Source organism: Cibotium barometz, chromosome 24 (genome assembly GCF_041138505.1).
Source record: "Cibotium barometz isolate CiBa-2024 chromosome 24, ASM4113850v1, whole genome shotgun sequence".
Lineage (NCBI taxonomy): Eukaryota > Viridiplantae > Streptophyta > Polypodiopsida > Cyatheales > Cibotiaceae > Cibotium > Cibotium barometz.
The window spans coordinates 36,558,224-36,573,125 of NC_141069.1; positions in this window are offsets into that span (position 1 = coordinate 36,558,224).

The following is a 14,902-nucleotide window of genomic DNA, read 5'->3' on the forward strand; positions in this document are numbered from 1 at the left end:
TAAATAATCCACCCAATTATTTTGACTCTCACTCACGTACATCCTAAGCATATCTTCCAAAACCCTGTTTACCCATTCAGTTTCCCCATCAGTCTGTGGATGAAATGCAGTGCTCATTCTTAACTGTGTGCCTATAGCTTGAAATGTAGCTTTAGACTTGAATGTAGAATCCTGATCGGACACGATGCTTTTAGGTATACCATGCAATCGAAATATATCTTTCACAAATAACTTTGCAACATGCAAGGCAGTATCAGTTTTCTTCATAGGAAAGAAATGAGCCATCTTAGTTAACCTATCAACCACAACAAAAATTGTATCATAACCCCCTCTAGTTGTAGGTAACTTAGTGATAAAATCCATAGATATGGATTCCCAATTTTTACATGGCACATCTAAAGGTTGCAATTCACCAGGCAAATGCTTTTGTTCACCCTTACCCTGTTGACACTGCAATTCCTCGCCTGGTGATGAAGTCTTGTAGAAGGGTGGACATGGGTACACTTGAAGGACATGGCTGAAGTAACTCCTTTTATGTCTCTTGACGAAGAAGAGAAGAAAAGGATGTTTGAGGCATAGTCTGTCATACAGGACAGCCTTCATGTGCATTTGAATCAAACACTTCAGAAACTCATTCATTCGGCTATTGTGCGAAACGGTTGCATGTTTTGCCCAAAAACAAGTCATTTTCAGATTCATACAAGGGCAAAAAGAGGGTTGGTTATGGCTAGAAAAAGGGGGACAACCCCATAAAAGTGACCAGAAAGGTTCCTCAGACACAAAGGAAGTCTTGCTTAAGAATCCGGGGGGTAAATTCTTTGATCATGGTCGTCCAAATAGTAGAGATTTGATTACATACATGATGGGCAATGTTTTGGATGTGGCAAATAAGGAACACTTGTATCCTAAGTGTCCAAATAATCCCTTGAATGCAAGGGACAATGTAGAGAAGCTTATTGTAAATTTGATTTCCAATGTGCGGGGTAATACTGGACAACCAACTGGAGAGCATAACCATATGCAAGGCTTGGGGGCAATTGAAGGATCAGCCTACTCTCTTTCTTTTTGATGATGCATCTACCGATAACTTTATCTCTGAGGAGATGGGTGCAACTGCATGTATCAGATTACGGTATGCAAATGAATGCAGATGCTACTTTTGTTGGTAAAGGGGTTAATGTAACTCCTATCATTGGGAAACTTCACATTCATATACAGGGCTATCGAGATCGTGAGAGCTTCTTGGTTTCTCCACTCACGGGATGTGATGTATTGTTGGGAATACCCTAGCATGCTTGTATGGAACTGAAGAAGGACTATAAGTCCAAGAAAATCACCATTTTACATAGAGGTAGGGAAGCAGTGATAGAAGCTAGTACTCCAGGAAACACCATACCTATTGCCAGTCATGTATAAATTCGCAAAGTAATGAAAAAGTCTACGTGTTCTTACTTGGTTTTTGTTAGAGATGAAGTTGAACATGCTCAAGCTAATGTGAATGTGGATTGTTTGGCGCAAGAAAGGTTAAAGTTCTTACATGGTTTTAGCGATTGTTTTTGTGATGCTTTGCCTGGTGAATTACCTTTAGAGAGAGACCCGAAGATTATCACATTGATCTAATAACCGGTAGTTCTCCTCCTAATAAGCCATCTTATAGAGTAAGTGCCAATCAACAAGAGGAGATTATGACACAAGTTAACGACTTGCTTGAGAAAGGGCTAGTACGCCCTAGCTCTTCTCCCTATTGTTTACCAGTTTTATTGGTACAAAAGATCGATGGTTCGTATTGCATGTGTGTGGATTATCGTGCCTTGAATAAGGTCACCATTAAGAACATGTTTCCTATTCCAATGCATTGATGATATTTTGGATAAACTGGGAGGAGCTACTAATTTTAGCTGCATTGATCTTAAAGTGGCTATCACTAGATTAGAGTGGCACCTCAGGATGTCCATAAAACAGCTTTTCGAACCGCTTTTGGGCTCTATGAGTTTTTGGTAGTGCCTTTTGGCCTTACCAATGCTCCCGCCACTTTTAATCGAATGATGGACCACATATTCAGCAAACACAAGAAGTTTATTGGCACATTCTTTGATGACATCATTGTCTTCTCAAAGAATGAGGAAGAACATAGAGAACATTTGACGATAGTTTTTTAAGAGCTTAGGCAGCATAAGCTGTACGTAAATGGTAAGAAGAGTGAATTCTTCTTATCCGAGATTCATTATCTTGGTCATATCATATCCAAGGATGGGGTACACATGGATCCGAACAAGATACAGGCTATCCAAGATTGGCCATAGTTGAAGTCTGTTTATGAAGTCAGAAGTTTTCTTGGGTTATGTGCATATTACAGGAGGTTTAATTAGCCATTTTTCTGAGATTGTCTCACTTTCTCACTAAGAAGAAAGCTGTATTTAAGTGGGATGACGAAGAAAAGGAAGCTTTCCGTAAGTTGAAAGATTGTATTGTATCGAGGCTGGAAGTGATCATCCCAGATTTACATAAACCCTTTTTGGTTGAGTGTGATGCATGTGGAAACAGCATTGGAGCTATTCTAAATCAAGAGGGTCATGCCTTCAACATGCAGAGTTACACTTTGCACGTTTATGAGAAAGAGTTATTGACAGTGATTCATGCCCTTACTGTGTGGAAGCATTATCTTCTTGGGGCTGAATTTGTTGTCAAAATTGATCATCAGAGTTTGCGGTACTACATATAGACAACGTAGAAATGTGGATTTCAAAGAAGGTGATTGGGTGCTTCTCAAGTTTGAGAAGGCACACCTTCGAAAGCACCCTAGCAACAAGGAAGGCAAGTGCCCAAAGTTTTCTCCCAGGTTCTATGGGCCATTCCAAGTGTTGGAACGGATTAATGAGATGGCTTTCAAGCTCGCTTTGCCTGAGCACTGGTGCATGCATAATGCCTTTCATGTTAGCCGCCTCAAGAAATATGTGGGTCCTTAGTCGCTTGATCCAATTATGGAGGATCAACCCAAAATTGTTGAGCTTGAATAAGTGCTTCAACTAGAACATATTGTGTTTCATAAGGAACAGAGAGCTATTGGTGGTGGCAGGCTTAGCCAGAGGTTTCTTGTGAAGTTTAAGAACTACCTTGCTCTCGATGCGAAGTGGGCAGATGAAGACTACATCAAGGATTTTCTGGATCTTCTACATGTTTATTTGGCCACTTTTCAGTTTGCAGACAACTGATTAGAAACTAGGGAGAATGTCATATTCCTCACAATACACATGTGGAGGAACACCATGATGGAAGGGTAGGAATAGACCCTAGTGTGTGTTCCACGCATGGTTTAATACATGTGGAAGGACTCCATGGAAGGGTTGATACCTTGGTGTGAGTCCTGGCATGGTTTATTACATGTGGAAGGGCTCCATGGAAGGATTGATATCTTGGTGTGAGTTCCTGGCATGGCTTAGTACATGTGGAAGGGCTTCATGGAAGGGTCGATACCTTGGTGAGAGTTCCTGGCATGGTGATGAAGTCTCATGGAAGGGTGGACACCCTAGTGAGCATTTCTCATACCTATATGGGTGGTCCCCTACGAGAGAGGCTCTGTAGTACAAGACGAATAAGTTGGGAGATGGAATCCAGAATATTGTGCATAAAGCATTTGTGTGATTTAACATGCATGGATGACTTGTTTTAGCTGCCTGGACAATTCTTGGTATTTCTGTATGAGATTGTCCATGGACTCCAGTGACACTTGAAAACCCTGTGGGCGTGTGTGTGCACACCTGTTTGGGACTGAGGTAGTGCTCTTATGTGTTTTGTAGATGGTAAGTGACCCCAAACTCAATTTACAGCTTATATTTTATTATACTAAGGTTTAAGAGTGTAGGTGTTCACATACACTTAAATTTGGGTGGACTGTTTATAAAGTGTTCACATTAGTTGGACCAAAATTTTAATGAAACTTGGCCATTACTTCGGTGTGAGCATTTTACATGCAAGATTAGCTTCCATGACTTGCTAATCTAGGCAAGAGGAGCCCAAATCAACTCGTCACCCTACTTCTGGCAGTTTCTAAAGTGCTAGACACTCTAGGGTTTGGACAGGTGTCAATTTGCATGCTGGCCAGGATTGTTGGAGTTGGTCGATTGCTTCTAGGGCTGCATAAGGGCTGATTGCTTGTTTGCTACTATGAGTGCTACAGACCCATGCGCCTTCTTCCTCTCTCCTCTGGTGCAAGCAACTACTTCTAGGTCACTTTTGGGGTTGGTCGACTGTTGGGGAGAGGAGGCATAGGGGCGAGTTTTTTATGCTCCAAAGGCCCTGAACTCAAGGCAATCAATAGGGCACCCTTCTCTACACCTGGGGTACCTCAAGGGGGGATGGCCCAACTTTTTCCCCTAGTGCCGTGTCTTGTGTAGGCTTTTTATCTCTCGTTTTCAGTGGTTTTAAAGCATGTTCATGTGTTGTCAGATGCCTATGTATTTTGCATGGGTTAAGTTTTTTTGTGTACATGTTTTCAGATTGTTACAATCAGAGCAAGAAAAAACTTTGATTTGCTGCGCAATGTTTGTGTAGGGCTGCACATCTACTGGGACGAAGAGGTAAGATTAACTATGGTAGAAAGAAATAAAACAATCACTTGCAACTTCTTGTAACTTCAATGACCTTTTAGCACCCAAAATTAAATTCCCTTAAGATTTGGAGGCTTGCATATGCTCTTTGCATCCACTTCTCTGTATTCTATCCAATTGACATGTTTAAATTACTAGAATTCCCTAGTTGACATAAACTGCATAAGTTAGTGCACACTAAGCCCCAAGCTTACAACAACAAACTAGATTGGGTAGTATTAAAATAAATCATCTTACAACAACAAACTAGATTGGGTAGTATTAAAATAAATCATCTTACCCATTTGCTAAACTAGATAGAACACTCATGGGATGAGACTTTAATTTGGCTCTCTATGCATCCAGAGTGATTCTTGCATAGCTTACAACTTTTGACATGACTTAGCTTACAATTCTATGTGATTGAGAGATGAGTTAGCAACCATGATTCTATCTTTTTCATCATGTGATTTCTTCTTTTAGGAGATTGGCGCATCAAAGTAGTAATTCTCTTTGTACAAATATTTGTTCTTGCTTGGGCATGACAATGTGGTTGGTAAAACTTGCACCAGTTGATCTAGATTGACAACCAAAAGGTTGATATGCTTGCCCATTTTTAATTAGAAAGCTTCATTCAAAGTTACAACCACATTTAATGTAGGTGTCGTTGCAAAGAGGACTTTAAATCTCAAATACACTCATGAAAATTTAAGGTGATAAGTTGTTTGATCATTGCAAAAAATGCATGCTAGTCAATAACAAAGTTTAATTTTGGACACGTGGTGGTCAAAAAATTTCTCTAAAAGGGTTTTTTAATATAAAAAGAATCTACGTACTTGAAATTCCACAAACACAAGAATCTCAATTATCACCATTTTCTATCAAAGAAAAGAAAAATTGAAGCTATGAATAATCATAGTATCATTGATTTCTTTGATCTTTTCATTTCATATTTTTCTTATTTCAAACAAAGTGTATGCACATTGGAATAAGGATAAACTTACACTTGATGCTTTTGTCTTTTGTGTGATAGAGCTCAACAAGCCTCAATAGGGGCCCACATGATTGGAGGAGGGTCTTACCCTCTCTACCTATTGTCACTTGTAAAGACATATCTATATCTATATCTTCTATTCTTCATTTTCACTATTCCCATGCCTTACACATGGCAAGTTTAGGAGAGGAAGAAAAAGCTTTGGCGTAGGTTTGGGGAGAGAGGGAGGGAACTTTCAAAAAGTGAGCATAGCCTCGGGTCATTTACTATTCTATTCTTCACTTTCACTATTCTTATGCCTTACATTTGGTTGGTTCGGGAGAAGAAGAATTACACTTGGAAGGTTAAAGAGAGGAAGAAATAGCTTTAGCATAGGTTTGGGGAGAGGGAGGGAACTTTCAAAAAGCGAGCAGAGCCGTGGATCATTTACTAGTATATTTTATTTAAAATGAGGGCTAGACAATAACAAACAATTGTGTGATGGTAATTTGTGGGGCTTAGTTCCTCACATAAATACATTGCCCTCTGCTGAACGTGACGACCCGTCTCCTTAAACTTGCTACTCTTATTGCCACTAGCCAGATGAGAGAGAGAGAGAGAGAGAGAGAGAGAGAGAGAGAGAGAGAGAGAGAGAGAGAGAGAGAGAGAGAGAGAGAGAGAGAGAGAGAGTGTAATATTAACATCTACCAAACACCTAAGGGTATCTATGAGACCAATTGTTGTACAAAGTATCTATGATGAACAGTGAACCGTGGAAAAGAAAAACTGCATAGCTACATAAGCTAGGATATCCATGTGGTGCTACATGATCCCGATGTGTAGTCACACAATGGGTTATACGTGTGCTCGAGGATAGCTTCAATGCGGAGAATGCAGAAAGTCTCTGTGTCTCGCTCTCTTTCAATCCCTCAATTATTTTACGCATGCTTTTCTCTTACTTGCTCAATGCCTCTTTGACACAAATCAAAGGCTTAGGAATGTGGTTAAAGGCTTAGGAATGTGTTTACCGTGTTGATGTTCAGCAAGATTAATTAGTCATCACTAAACAAGGGCTGTGTGTATAAAGTCCCAAGATAAAATGCACTACACCATCATTGGAACATGCTAGAGACGAAAGGCAATATTGCATGAGCATCGTGCTCTTGCAATACATGTATATTCCCTCTTCGTTTCCATTCATGAAATAAGATAAGCATAGAAACCACAAGTGAGTGCATTCAATGGTTTAAAACCTTAAAAGTAAATAGAGCTTGTGCTCTCTTTGTCGGCACACACACCCCCCCTTCCTTTTACACTCTTCTCTTGCTCACAGGCATTTACCCATGCCTTCCTCTGCCTCTCTTGATTGTGACAAGCAACAACTCACTCATCTATTACATATTATCCATGAGTTTTCCTCGTTGCCACGTGGAGAAAGGAGAGGGAGAATTTCTGACAAGGAGAAAGGAGACAACCTTTGGGGGTTTCTTTCCCACACGCCTAGATGCCTTGGGGCTCACAATTAATTGTCACCATGAAGTCATTCGGTCATTGAATGAGTTTCTTATATATATATATATATATAAAATACATTAGAAAGTAAATTTTCCACCCCTCCACATACACACATATATATATACCTTTATACCCACACACACACACACACACACACACACACACACACACACACACACACACTAGAAAGCAAATTGCCCACCCCTCCACATACACACACACATATATATCTTTTAATATTATAGTATGTGTATGTGTAAGAGAGCATACATACACACACACACACACACACACATATATTATGTATGTATGTATATATAGGTATGTAAGTATGTATATATATATATATATATATATATATATATATATATATATATATATATATATATATATATATATATATATATATATATATATAATACATTAGAAAGCAATCTCCCCTCCTCCACACACACACACACACACACATCTTCTAATATTATATTATGTGCATATGTAAGAGAGAGGATATAGATACCTATACATACATAGATAAATACATACATACACTATGTATCTATAGGTATGTGAGCATGTATATATAAATAGATGTATACACACACGCACACCACACAGACACACGCACATGATACGCATACAACACATGGACACATAGAGATATGCCAACATACATGCACACACATACCAAGCTTGCACATACACATACATATGTATACATGCACACAAGTACATACATATGCACACATACATACACTCACATACACAAGTACATGCATGCACACATTTATACATAGATATAAATGCATACACATTTGCATGCACACACTCACCCACCACACACACATGCATGTGCACACACATAGACACAAAGATGTACACAGACATATTTATATGGTCGTGAATGGAAGTGAATGGATATAGGAATGATGTGAATGGATGTAGGAATGATGTGAATGGATATAGGAATGATGTGATTGGATGTTAGTTAATATAGAAAATATGGAATAATGAGAAATGACGTGGAATAATGAGAAATGACGTGGAATGGGACGATGAGAAATGATATGGAATAATGTGAGAATGTGAGATGATGAGGAAAGATGGAAATTTTGTTTGGAACTATATTTGTATGTGAAACTTGTTTTTTTAAAGATTGTTTTATGTTAAGAATGTTGGGGAAGAATTTTGACCATCTTGTGAATGAGGTCGTGTGTGGGGACCTAAGTGAAAAAGTTACAATAGGTGACGGAGAGTCAATGAAGGACGTCTCGCGTGGCAAGGTCGGTCGAAGTCTTGACTATCTTTGGTTTGATTAAAATGGTGAGCTTTCGGTATGGTTGATGAGGGACCAAGGAAGCGGACTATGAGTGAAGTGCTAGGTCACCTTGCTAAGGAACCTAGAGGGTGCTGACCATACGGTGCTCGGGCTCTGGGTCGCTTCTTAGGATACCGACACATGCGTCTAGAAAGAAAATGCGTTGGAGCTGTTTTCTGAACATACGCATGGATCTGGTTGATTGACCTTGTTGGTCTTCAACAGATGAGTTTATGGCTCTTTTACATGGATCTTGTTGGTTGATCTTGCTGATTCCCAACTGAGAGTCCATATGGTTTTTATATGATTAAACTCCTAGGTACTATGGGCTAGGAACTATTGAAAAGGTCCCTGATGAGCGAGCAGATGGTGAGTGTTCTGGTTGCTGATATGCCATAGGTACGCTGAGGACGGAATGATTGAAATTGGATTTTATGGTTGGAAAGTGGAAAAGCTAGAAATTTTGAAGATCGTAGATACAGCCAGGGTAACGTGGAGGAACCACTGTGAGACAAACCATTTGGATTGGAACACCCAAACGTGGAATGATCTCAAAGCTTACCTTAGGAAGAAATTCTGTCCTCCCGGCTTCCTAGAAACAAAGATAAACGAGTTCCTAGAGCTAACCCAGGGAAGCCGAACCACAGAGGAATATCACCAGGAATTCGCTCTCCTCCTCAAATACTCGCCACTGTTGGATGAAGAACAGCTGATGGCCAGGTTCATTCGGGGAATGAACGAACCCTTGGATACCCTGGTGAAGAATGCTAAGCTAGTGTCTATGGGGTTGAAGCAAGACGGATGGCGAAGGATTTCGCCAAGGCCTTTGATGTCAAGGTCCCATCGAAGCCAACACGCGTCGAAGCCAACACCATCATCTTTCAAAAGATTCCTAGCTCCGGAAGGTGATTCCAACTTTCCAACTCCTAAGAGACAACAAGGTCAAACTCAGGATACGGGAAGTTCCAGAATGGAAGAAAGGTCTTTTTTCCGGAAGACAATCCCCTAGAATTCAACTTCAGAAGTTCCACCCCCTTGAACACTCGTCGAAGCCAACACCATCATCTTTCAAAAGATTCCTAGCTCCGGAAGGTGATTCCAACTTTCCAACTCCTAAGAGACAACAAGGTCAAACTCAGGATACGGGAAGTTCCAGAATGGAAGAAAGGTCTTTTTTCCGGAAGACAATCCCCTAGAATTCAACTTCAGAAGTTCCACCCCCTTGAACAAAGAAGTTAAATGCTTTAACTGCCAAGGATATGGTCATCGTAGTATGGATTGCCCAAGAGAGCGCATGTATATGTGTATGCATGAGTAAGAGAGAGAGAGAGAGAGAGAGAGAGAGAGAGAGAGAGAGAGGTGAGAGAGAAAGAGAGGGCGGTTGCATATGCATGCGTATATGTGTGTATGTGAGGACGTTTGTATGTGCATGCATGAGAGATTGAGTGCGTCTCTATGATACACACACACACACACACACACGCACACACACACACACATGTACAGATGCACACATGCATGCGTATATGTGTGTATGTGAGGACGTTTGTATGTGCATGCATGAGAGATTGAGTGCGTCTCTATGATACACACACACACACACACACACACACACACACACACACACACACACACATGTACAGATGCACACATACACGCATACACATAATGCACATGTATACATGCACACACATGAACACACACACATACACACTTGCACATATAAACACATGTGCATACACATGGCATGCACACCACATAGTACATGCATGCACTTAGACGTACACACACTCGCTCACATGTACACACATGTATACACATACACTCACCTACACAAACATATGCATAGAGTTGCATGTTTGTATATGCATACACGCACATGTACACTCACCTACACCCCCCCACACACACATGCATGGGCACACGTGCATAGACAGAGATATGCACATTTACACACACACACACACACACACACACACTCAAGCTTGCACATACATATAGATGCATATGCCCGCACATAAGCACAAACATATATACACATACACACACTCACATACACAAGTACACGCACACATATGTATACATAGACACACACGTATACACATTTGCACGTATACATGCACACACTCTCACACACATATGCCGTACATGCTTGAGAGAGAGTGAGATGGGGCAGGCTTGGAGAGAGAGAGAGAGAGAGAGAGAGAGAGAGAGGTGTAAGGAGGGAGAGGGTGAAAAGAGAGACAAAGAGAGCGAGAGATAGAGAATACAAAGTAACTTTTAATATAAATTAAGTAAACATATATATGTATATGTATGCATACATGTGTGTGTGTTTTTATTTACATTTATATATACATACATACATATATATATACACATATATACATGCATGTGTGTATGTGTGGATGTCCGTGTGTGTATAATATATCCATCTATATATTTAAAACTAAGCACACCTTACCACGCATCTCCATGTGCATTAAAATTTAATAAAAAATTAACTAAAATTATGTCTGTGTTTGTGCATTTATATTTTTAAATACACGTGTATATGTATGCATAAGTATATGTGTCTATGTATAGGTATATGTATCTAAGACATAATTGTATATTCTAATATTTACATGTGTGTATGTGTGTGTGTGTGTGAGAGAGAGAGAGAGAGAGAGAGAGAGAGAGTGTGTTTATGTGTGTGCGTACGTGTGAAAGAGAGAGAGAGTTTTTTAAGTGTGGGAGAGTGTGAGAAGAGAGAGGGGATGTGCGAGCACGCGCGCGTGTGTGTGTGAGTGAGAGAGTTTCAACATTTGAGAGTGTGTGTGTGTGCATGAGAGAGAGATGGAGAGGTTCATGTGCATGTACACGTGTATGTGTGTAAGAGAGAGAGAGAGAGAGAGAGAGAGAGACGGTTGTAGAGAGGGAACCAGTTCTTTTTGGAACCTTGGTCGCTCTTCGCAGAACGTGTGGGTCCAATACTAGTGAAGGGTTAAAGTCGAGTCTCATACACTCAAGGGTTGAACCAAGTGCTCTCCCTCTCACACATCCGCTTTTGTTGTTTTGCTTCCAAAATTGACCGACCACTCAACAATCGGAAAAGAATGCATACCTTCCCCTCAACAATGGATACCTATTCAAACCCTAAAAGAGAATGCGTGGCACTAATTTTTATGTGGAACATCTCCTTAAACTCTCTACCCCTCGCTCTCTCTGGTATATGCCCTTGTGTTGCATTCTAGCAACCTTAAAACACACTCTCTCTAGCTCTCTCTCTCTCTCTCCCCTTAAAAAACACACACACACTCACTCTCTCTCTCTCTCTCTCAACTGCTCTCAACCTCTCTACCACTCCCTCAACCCAACGCTCTCACGCGCTAGCAGCATACTTAAAAAATTGCATGCTATGGTCTCGGGCAGGGCATGGCAAGGCGGAACAAGCAACATGCAATCTAGATCTATTAGATGGAATATATACAGTCAATGAATAGGGTTTCGAAGCAAGCAGCATACATGTAGATTGGGACCAGCAAACCCTAGCTATGACAATAGGGTTTTGGAGAGAAAATGGTAGATTGGTTCATACGTTTTTGCAAATGCAGAGAGGAAAAAGCAAGCTCTCTCTTGGCTGTGGGTGCTGATGGCAGAGCCTTCGAAAGTTTTGTCACTTCAGGAGTGTGGGTTCTGGCATTTCTGAGGATGATTTGTGCGACCATTTGGCAAAGAAACAGATTGCGTGTCTCCTTGCTTCTTGAAAGTAACAAAGAGAGCTTCATCCGTGCCTTGGCTTTCATATTAGCTTTTCGAGCCAGCTTGACGAGAGCAGGTGAAAGAGAAGACAGTAGCCTTTGAAGGCTTTCTCGAAATTGCACTATTGGCATCATGGTGCCCAGCGTCACGCTCCATCATGTTCACAACCATGGTGTTCATAACCTTAGACCCTTGGCTTGTAGGCAGGCTCATTAGGCACACTTTTGAGTAGGACAGTAATGGCATCATCCTCATCAATGGGTGCTTCAATTGATGTAAGTTGTTGCATAAATTGGAGCAAGTTTAACTATCTAGCCATACTTGTCCACCACCCAATGTCTAAATTAGGAACGGTCGAGTGCCTCAGGCACCACAATGGCTACTCCTCATACAACAAAATAGAGTACGTTCATCACCCACACAATAACAATATGAGGGCGGAGTATTGAATAAATGCTTTTCTAACACCACCCCTCAATGTCCACCCGTAGGTAAACCTACCTCTTTGGTCCGAGTCGATGAAGATGACATTCCATGAAATCTCTCCCTACTGCCTTATCGAAAATATCTACACAATTCTCTATCGTTAGAGGCAATAGACAAGCTCCACCTCTCTATCCATGATAAGTTCATACACATGATGATACTGTATTTTAATGTAGTTTGTGTGAGCATGAACGCCGTGGGTTCTTAGTAATTGCCATGTAACTCTGCTTGTGGCAATACTTCGCATGAAGCAAAGCATGCTGCCTCTATAGAAGAAACTGCCAAACTGCCATTGTAGGCTGCTTCTAACTAATCTAGGATGTAATTCAAAACGTAAATTGTAACTAGGAATAATTTTTCTTTTATCATAATCTCCTACCCAATTTGATTCATTTCAAATATGAGTTCTCAACATCGCCTGCCAATCTTCTCTTCATAGTGTTCCATCATAATGAGGTCGTCCACATGTAGGACATTGATCATGTATAAGTCCTTCTCAAAGAAAATATATAAATTTATATTTGATGGGTTTTTAGAAAGGCCAACACTTATAAAGAAAGCATATATCTGCTAGTACCATGCTCGAGGGGCTTGTTTTTAGCTTGTATAATGCCTTTCGAACTTTGCACACTTTATTTTTTGAATCAAATATCTTAAACCCGAGTGTGGCTACATCACACTAGACCTCCACCTTGAGATGTCTTTTCAAAAATGGTGACTTCACACCTATTTACAATATCTTCCATTTTTCATGAGCGACCAAGTCTAGTATAATACAGGTAAAAGTCAATCTAACTGTGCGGGAGAATGTCTCCTGAAAGTTAATCCCTTGGACTTGTGTGTAAAACCCTTCACTCCACGAGCCTTGCCTTGTGCATTGGTTTGTATTTTATTACAAAGATTTGCATGTACAAGCTCTAGAGGAGCCTTTGTTCTTGCTTTCTTATGGAAATGCATGCCGATGGGTGCTTACTTATTACACAAGATTCATATACATTTCACATCTCTAAAAATGCTAGTAGATATGCCACAAAGTAGCCCTTTACATTTCTTTTAAGACTACAAACCCCAAATCTTTCATGCCATAGCTTGTCCCAACATCGGCTTGGGCGATAAAAGATGACAACTCACATAAGTTGTTATGCTTTCTACAACATTGTTGTTGGCATCTATGATGAATGCACACTAGCCTTATCAAAGAGAACCTTCAAGTCACAGTCAACTATGACCACAAAATAGACAACAGATTCCTCTTGATGTGTGGTGTATACACTCCCCAAGCGTGTGTCTTCTCAGTGTGTGTAAGTGACCTTATCATATCACTTCACTTGTACTTTACTCATACTTATGAATCTAGTTCAAGTGTTAGCGCTTTTCTCTATCTATGCTTGCTTCATTTGTGTGTGCAAGTGACCTTCTTATCATGTCACTGTACTTGTACTTTACTCATGCTCATCAATCTAGTTCAAGTGTTAGTGCTTCTCTCTATCTATGCTTACTTGCTTCATTTGTGTGTGTAAGTGACCTTCATGTCACTTCACTTGTACTTCACTCATAAGTATGTCTAAGTGACCTTATCATGTTACTTCACTTGCACTTCACTTATGCTGATCAATCTAGTTTAAATGTTATGCTTCTCTCTATCTATGCTTTCTTGCTACCATTTGTGTGTGTATTGCTATGTTTGTTTCCACTCCAATAATTGGTATCAGAGTAGGTTATCTTGGCCCTCACCCCCTTTTCATCTTCTCCCTTAGTTTCTCTTTTAATTATTTCAAATTGAGCTATCCTCTTAGGTGAAGAAGATATATCCTAGAGTGTGTTGCTAACTATGTTCACATAATTGTTAACTATGTTAAAAATTATATGAACATAAATTTTACATGTTTTGGGGTGTTTTAGGGCTCGTTTGGATGTTGTAAGGTTTCTGTAAATATCTCAGGGGAGTGTCCATTTGATCTTTCTTTGTTCCATATTAGATTTTCTACACTATAGTAGCATACATTTGGTGTACTAACAGAATCATCATCATCGACATTACATCTTCAAGCTCATTATCAACATCATCATCATTGTCATCAATTTTTGCATTCTTGCTAATAACATTTCTACACTACCAATTTTCATACACTTTTTGTGTTTCTTCATTTATCAGTGACTTACTGGCAGCCATCTCGATTGCGTTCAATGGGCATTGATAGTACCTATAAAAGTAGTTGGGAAATTTGCATTTTGTCTGAGAGATTTATTATTTGGAGACTAAAAAGATATGGAGTGATATAT